Source organism: Ranitomeya variabilis, chromosome 5, assembly GCF_051348905.1.
Source record: "Ranitomeya variabilis isolate aRanVar5 chromosome 5, aRanVar5.hap1, whole genome shotgun sequence".
Lineage (NCBI taxonomy): Eukaryota > Metazoa > Chordata > Amphibia > Anura > Dendrobatidae > Ranitomeya > Ranitomeya variabilis.
In genome coordinates, this window is record NC_135236.1 from 640121465 (window position 1) to 640136724 (window position 15260).

A 15260-nucleotide genomic window follows, 5' to 3' on the forward strand; every position below is an offset into this window, starting at 1 on the left:
GCACCTGATACCCCAGTACTGAGCTGCTGCTGCCGTATGTGTCCCTATTACTGCACCTGATACCCCAATACTGAGCTGCTGCTGCTGTATGTGTCCCTATTACTGCACCTGATACCCCAATACTGAGCCGCTGCTGCTGTATGTGTCCCTGTTACTGCCCCTGATACTCCAATACTGAGCTGCTGCTGCCGTATATGTCCCTATTACTGCACCTGATACCCCAATACTGAGCTGCTGCTGCTGTATGTGTCCTTATTACTGCCCCTGCTGTGTGGTTGTCTGTGCGCTCTAAATTCTAAGGCACCCTCTATAATATAGCAATGCCAGGTGCAAGTGACCTATAAAACAGAGCCCATATTTTGCCCCCTAGAAAGTAATATTGTCCTGTGGGCCCCTTTGATAGTCACAGTAACCTGAGTTACCCTATAACAATAAGTGCCCACTTTACATTTAATAATGTCCCGAGTCTCCCCTGTACAGCTCCCCTATACACAGTATGATGCTTTCTTATATACAGTATACTCTAACCCCCTTAGTAGCCTCCAAACTGATGGCTCCAACACTGTAATCCCCACACTGTATGATGCCCCTCTAGATAGCCTCCATATAGTATAATGCACCAGATCGTTCTCAATATAGTATAATGCACCAGATAGTTCCCTATATAGTATAATGTACCAGATAGTCCTCAATATAGTATAATGTACCAGATAGTCCTCAATATTGCATAATGCACCCTCCATAGGCAGACCCTGTGGTGTAAGGTAGCACATGCAGGCAGACCCTGTAGTATAAAGCAGCACCCCTATAGGTAGACGCTGTAGTATAAGACAGCACCCCTATAGGCAGACCCTGTACTATAAGGCAGCAACCCTATAGGCAGATCCTGTAGTATAAGGCAGCACCCCTATAAGCAGACCCTGTAGTCTAAGGCAGACCCCCCATAAGCAGACCCTGTGGCATTAGGCAGACCCCCCCATAGGTAGACCCTGTAGTATTAGGCAGACCCCTCATAGGCAGACCCTGTAGTATAAGGCAGACCCTGTAGCATTAGGCAGACCCCCCATAGGCAGACCCTGTAGTATAAGGCAGACCCCCACACAGGCAGACCCTGTAGTATTAAGCAGACCCCCTCCATAGGCAGACCCTGTAGTATTAGGCAGACCCCCCATAGGCAGACCCTGTAGTATTAGGCAGACCCCCCATAGGCAGACACTGTAGTTTTAGGCTGACCCCCCATAGGCAGATTGTGTACTATAAGGCAGCACCCTTTAAAAAATAAATACTCGCCTCTTCTTCCTGGTTCCTGCACTGCTCTGAGCTCCTGTTTTTTTTGCGCCGGGCAGTGACTCATCGCATCCACTGTCAGCGTTGCCGACGTCAGATGCTGACAGGGGGATGATGGGGGAAGGAGCGCAGCGCTCCTTCCATCATCATTGCTGTCAGCTGTATCGGCTAAATGCCGGTACAGCTGACCCTGAGATGACAGGCGGGGGCCCACTGCTGGCACTGGGCCCCCCCGGCCGCTCAGGGGCCCCATAGCGACAGAGCAGGGAGATCGATTCTCCCTGCTCTGCCACAGAATGTAACTGTATTGGCGCACTGCGCGTGCCGATACAGTTACAGTAGCGTAGCTCTGGGTGGGCCCCGTCAGAGCACCGGGCCTGGGGCGCCCGCACCCTCTGCCCCCCCGGTAGCTATGCTACTGCTTCACACCCTGGTGCAATCCTCTGTTATAAGTGAGTGGATATTTTGTATGCCTGGAGTTTTCTGTTAACCCTTGTTTGTGTTGCCTTGTTTGTCAGGTTGGCGTACTATGTTGCACAGTAGCGCCCCTCTTCCCTGGGTGGGGGAAGAGAACAGATGGAGGGCTAACTCAGGAGATAAGGCATGGGAGGGGGCGCCGGCACCTTTACCTTCGGAATTATCCTGGGGAGTAGGGCAAGCTAGGGCACCCCCTAGTGTTAGGGGCAGGGAAGAAGTCCCTCGTCCCTGGTCACCCGACAGCTGTGTCGTGACAGCTAGGCAGACTTTGGGTAATCACGAGTCACAATAGATTAGTGATGGTCAATGCAGGCAGCAGACAAAAAAATGTAGTCAGCTTTATTAGGCAGTGTTTGGTTACTGAAGATAGACTCTCAGAGGTGAGAGCAGGCAGCAGACAAAAAGATGGAATCAGCTTCATTAGGCAGTCTTTGGGTAAGGACCATAGACTAGCAGAGGTTAGGGCAAGCCACAGACAAAAAGAAGCAGTCAAATATATAGTTCAGCTTGGTATCAAAGAGATCAGGAAATACTGAGCTCAGTACAGACTGTAAACACATTGTTGATTTGGCTCAGGATGGTAGGGAAGGGCCCTTATAAAAACAAAGATCTTGGATATCATCTAAATACAATAGTAGTTAGTTCCCTTTAAGGAACTCAAGTTCCTCTTTTTGTGCCATCACTGGCATTGCAATGTGATGCAGGAGAAAAATGCCAGCCAGGAAAATAATGACAGCCATGGTAGAGAGTTTGTTTATGAATTACAGGGTCAACAAAAGCTAGAGACTCACCTACATGGACTTCATAACATCTACTTGGACTGCCTCCACGATTCAATGGCTGTTGTTGACTAATATAGCCATAAAGGCATTGCATGGTTTGGAAAAACTTGTTTTTAAACAGTAATCGTTGGTTTAATTTTTATTTCATAAATCAATATACACATGAAAATATCTCATCAAAGAATTTGCTCCTTTCTCCTCCTGGACTGATCGTTCACTCTCAATCCATAAGTAAAATCTGTAAAACCTGTATTCAGTAGAGATGAGCAGATCTGTTAAGATTCACATTTCCCAAATTGGATGGAATTTCGACTTGCAGTGATCTCTGAGGCCTATTCATAGTTGGAAATCCCTGCCTAGAGGGAGCAATGGGCCAGAGATGGGTGCTGCAGAAGATCGGTCAGTGGACAGTGAGCAGAGGAAGTGGCAAGAAAAGTGAGATGCTGGCAAAAGGTTAAAATAAATAAAACATAAGCCACTTGCTTTTTGGGCTGCTGACACTGATCCCTGCCTGCTGTCTGCTCCTCAGTGCCTCTATAGTGCCACATCTCTTGCCTGTTGTTAACTATAGGTCAGGACAATCAGCTGCGAGTAGGTCTTGGAGCATGTGCAGTGAACTCATGGCCGGAAGCCCAGGCGGAGCATGATGACTAGGCTGGAGAAGATATGATAAAGACAAAGACAGAAGGGCAATTCTTCATAGAACTTTATCAGCACCAAATGTGAAATATCTTAGTAATTGGAAAATCTGTATTCACTGAAGACACGTGTCACCCTTGATTTGAGAATTTTGAGAATGACTGAACAGTTCAGGAGGAGAAAGAAGCAGATTTGTGTAATGAGATATATTTCGAAGCTTTTTGTTTTGCCATTTATTATTGATTTATGGGGAAAAAATGAAATGACGGCTACAATTAAATATCCCAGTGGGACATTTGCATGCAACATTTATCAATAACCCAGGATAGTGTGTCTCTGGAGGAATCAGCACATTTGTGCATAGCACGGATAGTAGTGATGAGCAAGTGTGCTCGTTACTCGGGTTTTCCAAGCATGCTCAGGGGTTCTCCGAGTAATTTGGGCGTGCTGAGATATTATGTTTGAGTCTGCATGATTTGCGGCTGCTGGACAGCTGAATACATGTGGCGTTGCTTGTTTGTTAAGGAATCACCAGATATATTCAGGCTGTCTAGCAGCTGCAAATCATGTAGCTATGGGGACACAAGCATAATCTCTAAGCACGCCCAAAATACTCGGAGAACACCCGAACATGTTCGGAAATCACGAGTAACGAGCACACTCGTCATCATTAATGGATAGCTAAAAATTTTCAAAGAACACCATGCAATGCTTTATTTTCCCAGTGCGAGCGCTATTAAGGGAACTGAACACATGCTGCTAGCTTCGGCTGTAAATTACAGCTGATTGTCCCATTAGCAGCATACCCTGCGATCAGTTTATTTTAAGGACACATTACACCTATTTTAGAAAATTAGTTTCTGGTATTAGCTATAATATCTGTCCAGCAGGCATAGAAAAGAAAATACAATCTGACTGTACTAAACGATATTAAAATGAAGCATCCCACTCTCTTCCCTATGTTTGGAGCAATTGTTGCATTGCCGTTTTAGCTGCCATTTCATTCATCCCACAGTTTAATCAAGATTTTTAAAAGATTAAATCTGACCACGGCCGATCCGCTCACAAGAGCAAGATGGCAGCGTTATTTATGACAATGTAATTTTCTGCAATTTAACAAGTTGTAAAAGTGTCGTAATTTCCTAACATTCAGAAATACAGCCGCCGTGGTGGGAGTTATGCAAATCAGTTGGTTACATTACATCTGTGCTGGAGACTATTATGGGGAGATTTAGCGTTCCATTGGCAGGGTACACTGTAATTTTGTTACACCTATTTAATGAAATCACTCAATTTACTAGAGTAAAATACAGATTACTTTCTAAACTTCCTTACAGTTAAAAATACATTTGGTGCTCAAACACATGCGCTTCATGGTATCTCTGCCGCCCCATGCTGGGTATCAGCATGCAATTAGCTCAGTGCTAACTTTCCCATCCAGCTTTTTAGCCGAACGTATCTTCTTGCTGCATTTAGCATTTTCAGATGAAGTCATGTTAACTAAACAAAAAGCTGGAAGCCTATCTGAGAACATCTGGAGGATTGAAGAGGCTTACACCAAGGACACTTATGGATTGTTGAAATGAGAACTTTTTAGTTTTTGTAATAAATATAACTTACTGCTGATCCAGCATGTTCCAATGCCCATGTGTAGGGTATAAACAGGGTCATTGCTGTAACTTCTAAGAGAGTACTGAAATTTGGACTGTACCTACTTTGGTTCATGAGAAGTGATCCATCCTGAGAACCATCCTGACGCTGAGTGGTCTCGCCAACTTGACACACCGTCGGTCATCTCCATTACGAGATAGACTTGCTGCACGCCTTTCTACTTGTCGGTACTTTATGTTTGGTGCTTGCATTTCACTCATACCGAATTCCTTCTTCATTTGTTAACAATGTACAGATACAGTTTGGAGGAACGTGATTTCTTTGGGAAAACATATTGGAAAATTGAGACCTTAAAGTGAGTTTCTAGAGAAGTTTGAAGGTCAAAATCTGCCGTCTGAACCATGTGTTAAGTCTTGGGTGAATAAGCTGGATCATGCAGGAACATTACTGGATAGGTTTGATGGAGGATATGCGAAAATATCTGAGGAAACAATTCAGGATGTGAGACAACAAATTTAGGTACATCCACGTAAATTTTTGCAATGGCTTTCTCACGAGACAGATATGTTGTATTTTACATGTCAAAGAGGTCATGTTCACCTGTAAAAAGTCAGTGTCGTTCAGAAATCGAAAGGCCCAGATCAAGTAAAAAAAGAATTAGGTTTTGCCGGATTTTTTTCCTTGAGGCCTTTTGAAGGGTCAGGTGTACAGTAACAAGCCACAACATTACAGGCACTCCGAGAGAACATACAAAGAGAAATTCAGGCTATGACCCCAGAGGTCCTGCGTCTACATTCAACAATATGGAGCGCCGCGTGCAGTCATGCTTGGATGTGACCGGTGGACATTTTCAACAACTGCTTTAAAACATCAGTTTCTCATGAACCAAGGTATGTACAGTCCATATTTCAATACAATAGATTTGTTTTAGAAGTTACAACAATTTTTCCAGGTAAAGAAGTGTGTGAATCACCCTGTATAACTCACTTACTTATGGATGCAAAATTAAAAGGCTTGTTTCACCACTTCATTTTTTAAAAGCTCTGAGAATACTGTAAAATACTACAACCTCAATTCCAGGAAGTTGTCACACTGTGTAAAATGTAAAGGAAACAAGAATGCAATGGTCTGGAAATTCCTTGTAACCATATTTTATTCCCAAAATAACAGAGATCACAGATAGAAGTTGAACGTTGGATATTTTTCAATTCCATTTGAAGAAAAATGAACCCATTTAGAAATTGATGGCAGCAACATATCTTAAAAAATGTGTCCCTGGGCGATGTCTACCATTGTGTGGCATCCTCTCTTCCTTTTACAACAGTCTGTAAATCTCTGGAAAGTGAATAGGCCTATTGCTGGAGTTTTAGGAGAAGAATGTTGTCCCATTCTTGTCTGATGTGGGATTCTAGCTGTTCAACAGTTTGATTTTTCACTTCATAATGAGCCAAATATTTTGTATTGGAGAACGGTCTGGACTACAGTAGACCGGTTCATCACCAAAACTTTTCTTCTGCGAAGCCATCCTCTTGTGACGAATGCAGAATGTTATTTAGGATTGTCTTGTTGAACTATTCAAGGCCTTCGATGAATTAGATGTTGTCTGAATGGGAGCATATGATGTTCTAAAACCTCTATGTAATGCCCAGCAATGATAGTGCCTTCCATTCATGCATAAGCTGTCCATGCCATAGGCACTAATGCAACCTTTTAGTATCAGAAATGCAATATTTTGAATTGTATGCTGATAACAAGCTGGATGGTCCCTCTTCTCCTGATTCTACTGGTCAATGCGTCTGTGGTTTCCATAAAGAAATTCAAAGTTTGACAGTTTTCCATTTTGCCTCAGTTTTTTTTAATGATCTTTGGCCCAGAAAAGACTGCAATGTTTCTGGATTGTGTTAATATATGGCTTCTTCTTTGCATGAATGAGCTATAACTTGCATATAGTCCCCAGAAACATAGAGCTGGGGTGCTACTCTAACCACACTGATGGGTAATGGCCGCTGTACTTGATCTATACCTTTATGTGTTTGCCATCCTTTACTAAAATTGTGGACCCATGAAATTATATGTCATGTGTGATATTGTACATATGGCAACTTTCTTCAGTGTGGATGTTGAGTTAGATGTGCAACAACATTTGACTTTAAGCTGATATTAGTACTAATATTGAATGACACATGTGCAAATATAATTACTGTGTGCATTATCACCCTGACTGTTTATAGGATGGCTACTATATATTGATTTTGCTCGCATTTACCCAAGGGTTATTTTACACAAACATAGCGCCCCTTGCTCTATCCACTCTGGTTCTAGTGTCACTGTCTGCACCTTCATTTTTCATTTTTATTTTTTGCCCAAATCTGTTCATGTCTTTGTATGTTTTAAAATTGTTCTAAGAAAATGTAAAGGATTTTTACTGTATAGCATGGACTCATGTTTCTCCTTATATTAATATTTGATTGAGTTGCTATCAAACTTAACATATGGGTAATTTTTGCATATGTATGCATAAACAATTATAATGTTGATTAAGAGTTTTCTGTATATACAGGTCCTTCTCAAAAAATTAGCATATAGTGTTAAATTTCATTATTTACCATAATGTAATGATTACAATTAAACTTTCATATATTATAGATTCATTATCCACCAACTGAAATTTGTCAGGTCTTTTATTGTTTTAATACTGATGATTTTGGCCTACAACTCCTGATAACCCAAAAAACCTGTCTCAATAAATTAGCATATTTCACCCGTCCAATCAAATAAAAGTGTTTTTTAATAACAAACAAAAAAACCATCAAATAATAATGTTCAGTTATGCACTCAATACTTGGTCGGGAATCCTTTGGCAGAAATGACTGCTTCAATGCGGCGTGGCATGGAGGCAATCAGCCTGTGACACTGCTGAGATGTTATGGAGGCCCAGGATGCTTCAATAGCGGCCTTAAGCTCATCCAGAGTGTTGGGTCTTGCGTCTCTCAACTTTCTCTTCACAATATCCCACAGATTCTCTATGGGGTTCAGGTCAGGAGAGTTGGCAGGCCAATTGAGCACAGTAATACCATGGTCAGTAAACCATTTACCAGTGGTTTTGGCACTGTGAGCAGGTGCCAGGTCGTGCTGAAAAATGAAATCTTCATCTCCATAAAGCATTTCAGCCGATGGAAGCATGAAGTGCTCCAAAATCTCCTGATAGCTAGCTGCATTGACCCTGCCCTTGATGAAACACAGTGGACCAACACCAGCAGCTGACATGGCACCCCACACCATCACTGACTGTGGGTACTTGACACTGGACTTCAGGCATCTTGGCATTTCCTTCTCCCCAGTCTTCCTCCAGACTCTGGCACCTTGATTTCCGAATGACATGCAAAATTTGCTTTCATCAGAAAAAAGTACTTGGGACCACTTAGCAACAGCTTCTGCCGCTGTTTATGGTTCAAAAGTGGCTTTACCTGGGGAATGCGGCACCTGTAGCCCATTTCCTGCACACGCCTGTGCACGGTGGCTCTGGATGTTTCCACACCAGACTCAGTCCACTGCTTCCTCAGGTTCCCCAAGGTCTGGAATCGGTCCTTCTCCACAATCTTCCTCAGGGTCCGGTCACCTCTTCTTGTTGTACAGCGTTTTCTGCCACATTGTTTCCTTCCAACAGACTTACCATTGAGGTGCCTTGATACAGCACTCTGGGAACAGCCTATTTGTTGAGAAATTTCTTTCTGGGTCTTACCCTCTTGCTTGAGGGTGTCAATGATGGCCTTCTTGACATCTGTCAGGTCGCTAGTCTTACCCATGATGGGGGTTTTGAGTAATGAACCAGGCAGGGAGTTTTTAAAAGCCTCAGGTATCTTTTGCATGTGTTTAGAGTTAATTAGTTGATTCAGAAGATTAGGGAAATAGGTCGTTTAGAGAACCTTTTCTTGATATGCTAATTTATTGAGACAAGTTTTTTGGGTTATCAGGAGTTGTAGGCCAAAATCATCAGTATTAAAACAATAAAAGACCTGACAAATTTCAGTTGGTGGATAATGAATCTATAATATATGAAAGTTTAATTGTAATCATTACATTATGGTAAATAATGAAATTTAACACTATATGCTAATTTTTTGAGAAGGACCTGTATTTACAATTGCATGTTGAGGAACACTTTTTGAAAATATTCTACAATATTTAGAAGCAGTTGTTCATAGATTGGTGAACCTCTGACCATCTTTTCTTTTGAGAGACTCTGCCTCTCTGACCATCTTTTCTTTGAGAGACTCTGCTTCTCTGACCATCTTTTCTTTTGAGAGACTCTGCTTCTCTGACCATCTTTTCTTTTGATAGACTCTGCCTCTCTGACCATCTTTTCTTTTGAGAGACTCTGCCTCTCTGACCATCTTTTCTTTTGAGAGATTCTGCCTCACTGCCCATGTTTTTTATACACAGTCAAGTGATTTATTTGAAAATTGAACCTCTAACTGATTTTCATTAGTATCACCTACTGCTCTAGCCTTTCGTTAAGCCCAATTTTTTGAGAAGTGTTACTGCCATCAATTTCTAAATTAGGCTTTTTTTCAAATGAAATGGAAAAAATTTACAATTTTAAACTTCTGATTTGTGTTCTAAGTTCTGTTGTCAATAAAAGTTCTGCTGTCAATAAAATATAGCTATAAAAGATTTCTAAAATATTACGTCCTGGTTTTCTTTTCATCTTACACAACATTTTTTAAATTGGGGTTGTAATTTAATGGGAATCTGTCGACAGGTTTTTGCTATATAATCTGAAGATAGCAGTAGATAGAGGCTGAAACACAGAATTCAGTGATGTGCCACTTTTTTGTCTGTCTGCTGTTGTTTACTTACAATGAAGGTTTTATAACTAGGATATTATCACTGCCCGAACTACAGTTCATGCTAGATGAATTATGAACCCTGCACTGATCAACAGCTTACTGTCAATATATAATGTAAACAGAAAGCTGTCCTGTGGGTGGGATTAACTTTCTGAACTTTATGCTACATCTAAATACTATGATTATAACACAACTGCTTCACCCAGTAAACTGAGTGATACATCACTGGAATCAGGATCTCTTTCTCAACATTATGCTGCTCTCAGAGGAGATGACTTGGACAAAGTTGAAGGAAAGATGAATGCAGCATGTTGTCAGCAAATACTGGAGGCACATTTGCACTCATCAGCCTGGAAGCTATGCATGGGATGTACTTGGAAGTTTCAACATGACAATGATCCAAAACTCAAGGCCAATCAACCTGTCATTGGCTATAGCAGAGCAAAGTGAAGGTTCTGGAGTGGCCATCTCAGTCTCCTGAGCTCAATATCATTGAGCCACTCTGGGGAGATCTCAAGGGCGCAGTTCATGCTAGACAGCCCAGGAATTTACAGGAACTGGAGGCTTTTTGCCAAGAAGAGTGGGCAGCTTTACCATCTGAGAAAATAAAGAACCTCATTCACAACTACCACAAAAGACTTCAATCTGTCATTGATGTTAGAGGGAGGCAATACACGGTATTAAGAAATGGGGAATGTAAACTTTTGATCAGGGTCATTTGGATGTTTTGGGTTGTCATTATGATTTAAAATTGAAAACACAATAGTTTGACAATAAATGACTTCACTCAACCACTAACCACCATGAGTGGAGGAAAAGTTTTGGTGTTATCATTCATGAAAAAGGCCAAGAAAGCAAAAATTCTGCCAGAGTATGTAAGCTTTTGAGCACAACTGTAGGTGCAAAGAACAAAGCAGTATACTACTTGGATAACTCCGTCTCGATTACTGAATTTACCAAAGTAAAATAAAAACATCTTGTACTCTCCTACAGTTTTCTTCCAGTAACAACTGTGCCTGATCTCTCAGAGCTTGCGTGACATTATTATGTCATGAGACCCATGAGTACAATCAGCAGCCGCTAATGAGCCGCTTCACTCTCACTTCCTTTAAATATAACTGACATCCAGAGGAAGTGAAAGCTGCTGCTGCTCTCTCACTTTCTCTGGATGTCAGTTACTTCAAAATTAAGTGAGAGTGAAGCCGCTCATTAGTGGTCGCTTATTGGCTGTGGGGCACCTGGAGTCACGTTGCCATTTCAGCAACATGGAGATGAGTACAGGCTTTCTTTATTTTAAATAGGGGAATATAGCAATGGAGAAGGGGTTATCAGAATAGTGGACAACTCCTTTAAGCTAGTGCCACTTTTAAGAGAAGTGCGAACAAAATGGTACACAGACCAATGGACTTTCTGTTGAGCTCATATCCTGTTTGCTCATGCTCAAAATGTAGATTGAGTAGTGATGAGCGAGTATACTCGTTGCTTGGGTTTTCCCAAGTATGCTTGGGTGTCCTGTGAGTATTTTGGAGTGCTCGGAGATTTAGTTTTTGTTGAAGCAGCTGCTTAACAAGCTGGCAACTCCCACATGTATTCAGGCTGTCCAGCAGCCGCAAATCATGCAGCTGTGTCGACAAAAACTAAATCTCCGAGCACGCCAAAATACTCGGAGGACACCCGAGCATACTTGGGAAAACCCGAGCAAAGAGTAAACTCTCTCATCACTAAAACTGAGTGCTTGTGACCCTTACATTAAGCAAAAAATAGGGGTCTTAGGTATTAGGTCTTGGAGTGTCAAATAACATTATTTAACAGGGGCTATGACATGACAAAAAATGTTTAAACATTTAGTTACCCTTTAAATTAGCTTCTTGGAAGCTGCTGATAAAACTATAATTTTCTTATTGAACAGGAAATAATAAGTTTATCATACGCTTTGGAGAGGCTAGGGTGAAAGATAGCTAGCAATATCACTGAATCTATTGATATCTCTGTAAATATACAATCATAATTTCAACATTACGTGGTTTATGTATCAATCACTAGGATCAGTGGATGCTCTAAGTCTTAGCCTGATTGGTCTTGGTGCATGATATTCAAAATATTTCTTGTTTTTTACTATTTAAATTGCATCTGTCAGTAGAATTGCCCCTCCTTTTTCAGCTATATGGGCATGCAGGTAATAGAAAGTTGAATCAAATGACACCTTAGTATCTGCAATTCAAAGAATGTTTCCCTAGAAATTCACATTTCATTATATGCACATGAGCTGAAAAGATCTCTGACACAAAAATCTTTTCAGCTCATTTGCTTATAAAAAAAATGAGGATTTCTCGGGAGCCATTCATTGAATTGCAGATATCAAGGTATCATTTGATTCAATTTTTGTAGGACCTACCTGACCACATAGATTGCTTAGGAGGTTCGATCATACTGACAGATTCCCTTTAAACCCCTAGATAGGAATTTGGACTTCACGGCACATAATCCCCAGTCTCGGATTGGCAGTTTTGGCACTGAGACAATAATGAGGTCAAGAATTAGGAATCATAAACAGGAAGGCTGACAAAAGAAGCCGAAGACAAATACAGGAGCCATAGGTCAGGGCTGGACAAATGAGATAGAGCCAGGAAAGGTATCCAAGGTACCAGACAGTAGCAAGGGCAGGGACAAGGTCAGAACACAGTAAGCACCACAATTACCAAGCAGATTGAATAGGTGGGCTAAGAGTGGGTTGATAAACAGAGTCAAGGTCGGAAGAGAATGTCATCATCAATGACGTTAGGAGTTTGGGCGCTGTCAGACATAGACCATCCGAGGTAATGAAGAAACAGTAGTCCATGTTTGACAGTACCCATAATACAGCCGTATCTTTATCCCAAGGTCAATTAGGTGGAGCCTACACTTGGTTGAGCTGGTGTAGCACCAGTCAGGACTTTCATGACACATGTTGTTCCTAGAGTTGTGCCTGAACATTCTTTGACCACCTGTGAATAATCATGCAAGGTTTTTACACTATAGAGTGCCCCTATTTTATTTCCTAATATCATCATCATGGAACCAGAAGAAAGCGTTGTATTGTGTAGTAGCGGAGCACCAGAGGTAACACGGCTCAGGTCAAGTTTGAACCAAAAAGAGAAAAAAAAATTACCTTAGAACCTATGAATCTGTGTAACAAAAAATGAAATATACTCATATATGGACAATTTTACTTTTTAGGTTTGGATTACTGTACTAGTAGGTGTCTACACATGATGTCTTCCACAGCTGTTAAAGTGATTATTTAACCCCCTGTCGCTACCTCTTCCCACTGCGAGGCACAGAGGTTGACTATAATTACTTCTTTTTTACACTGTAAGTATTTTCTTCCTTTTGAAGAAAAGACTTGATAGAAGGCCTTATGAGACCTCTCTATCAGAGTTAACTGTCCCCGCTGAATTGCTTTGACAGCCACTTGGTAAAGCAAATTCTCCAAGTATCTAGGTATGCAGGCTGTAAGTTCAGCTCTATTAATTCCCCATAGCAGAAGGTACAACTATGGCTTTGGTAACTCTACTAGTAGAAGGATGCTTCTTCTTTCTTTGCCTGGTATGGTTTGTCTGACTAAGGGTACTGTCACACAGTGCAATTTTCGTCGCTACGACGGCACGATCCGTGACGTCGCAGCGTCGTATGATTATCGCTCCAGCGTCGTAGACTGCGGTCACACTTTGCAATCACGGCGCTGGAGCGATGCCGAAGTCCCCGGGTAACCAGGGTAAACATCGGGTAACTAAGCGCAGGGCCGTGCTTAGTAACCCGATGTTTACCCTGGTTACCAGCGTAAACGTTAAAAAAACAAACAGTACATACTCACATTCCGGTGTCTGTCCTCCGGCGTTCTGCTTCTCTGCACTGTGTAAGCACCATAGCCGGAAAGCAGAGCGGTGACGTCACCGCTGTGCTCGCTTTCCAGCCGGCAGGCGCTCACACAGTGCAGAGAAGCTGAGACGCCGGAGGACAGACACCGGAATGTAAGTATGTACTGTTTGTTTTTTTAACGTTTACGCTAGTAACCAGGGTAAACATCGGGTTACTAAGCGCGGCCCTGCGCTTAGTTACCCGATGTTTACCCTGGTTACAAGCGAACACATCGCTGGATCGCTGTCACACACAACGATCCAGCGATGTCAGCGGGTGATCAAGCGACGAAAGAAAGTTCCAAACGATCTGCTACGACGTACGATTCTCAGCGTGATGTCTGATCGCAGTAGCGTGTCAGACACAGCGATATCGTTACGATATCGCTAGAACGTCATGAATTGTGCCGTCGTAGCGATCAAAATTGCACTGTGTGACCGTACCCCAAGTCTCAATTTTCCTCCAATTTCCTCTTCTGTCTCACCTTGCATCATTTTGAAGCAGGTATAGTTAGGACAACGGCTGCAAGGAAAATAGACTTATGAGGAAAATTAAACTTCTCAGGCCAGTTTTTCACCAAATATTTTTATACATGTGCCACTGTAGTTTTCTATACAGTTTTTTTTTATCAAATTGAAAAGTGAATCTAGCAGTAAGAGAATCTATTTCCAGTTTTAAACACTGTATATGGAGATGGCTGCTCCTAGTATGCACCTGTTCACACTAGCTTTGAAGTGCTCGTCAGTCTATTGTCATTTCTATTACCAGTTTTGGCTCAAAAAATTGTGCCAAAAACTGCTGTTGCATTTTTACCAAAAAGACTGTGTGTAAATCCTTTGCGCTTAAGAGATTTTGAAATCAATAGAGCATAACAGTACACCCATAATTTTAAGATAATCCTAATGTCCCGGCTTTCTCATAATGTATTCCTATACTTATGTGTCTGTATATCTTAAGGACAATAAGCGACAGTGGGACCACTTATTCCATGTAACGTTTTATCAATTCCTTTCCACTCGGTAGGACTTGCCAGTTGCCAACCTTTCTAGGAATCAAGGAGTCATCCACTTTCTCCAGCAGTCTATCCCTCATTATCTCCCTATTTTTGCACTAATTTCTTAAAAGGTTAAGGTTGGGTCATTGGTTTTGTCCAGTGTGAAAACTATTTAGGAGAAAAATAGCCAACAATGGTAGTGTGAGGACCCATGATCCCAAATCTAGCACAATGATACCATAAAAAGCTAAGTGACGGTTATGGACGTCCAGGTATAAGTTCCACTTTTGCTCTCAGAAGACTGAAGTTATGGCTGTGACTAAAAGATTATGACTGCTTTTAGTTTGATGGGGCAATGAGCAACATACAGTATATATATAATATTTATATAATCTTTATGGTACCAGCCAAACTTCTGCTATGTTGTGAGGGTGTTGAATTGAAGTCTTCTAAAACTCTATCTGGCCATATATTAGGTGGCACCAATTTAATATGGCATTTGATTGGAAAAATCTGAAGTTTTCCTTGTTGGATCTACACTGATTATGAAAAACCATTATGAGTAATTGGTAGAGATGATCTAATGTGTAATTTGAGTGTATCAGATGTGCTGAATTTTTCCAAGAAATTCTATTCGATTCACTAATCCATTTACCGTATATTGAAAGTTTCCAAAGGCTTCAATTGCCCTAAAAATTGTGTATGACACTATCCTTTTTTCCT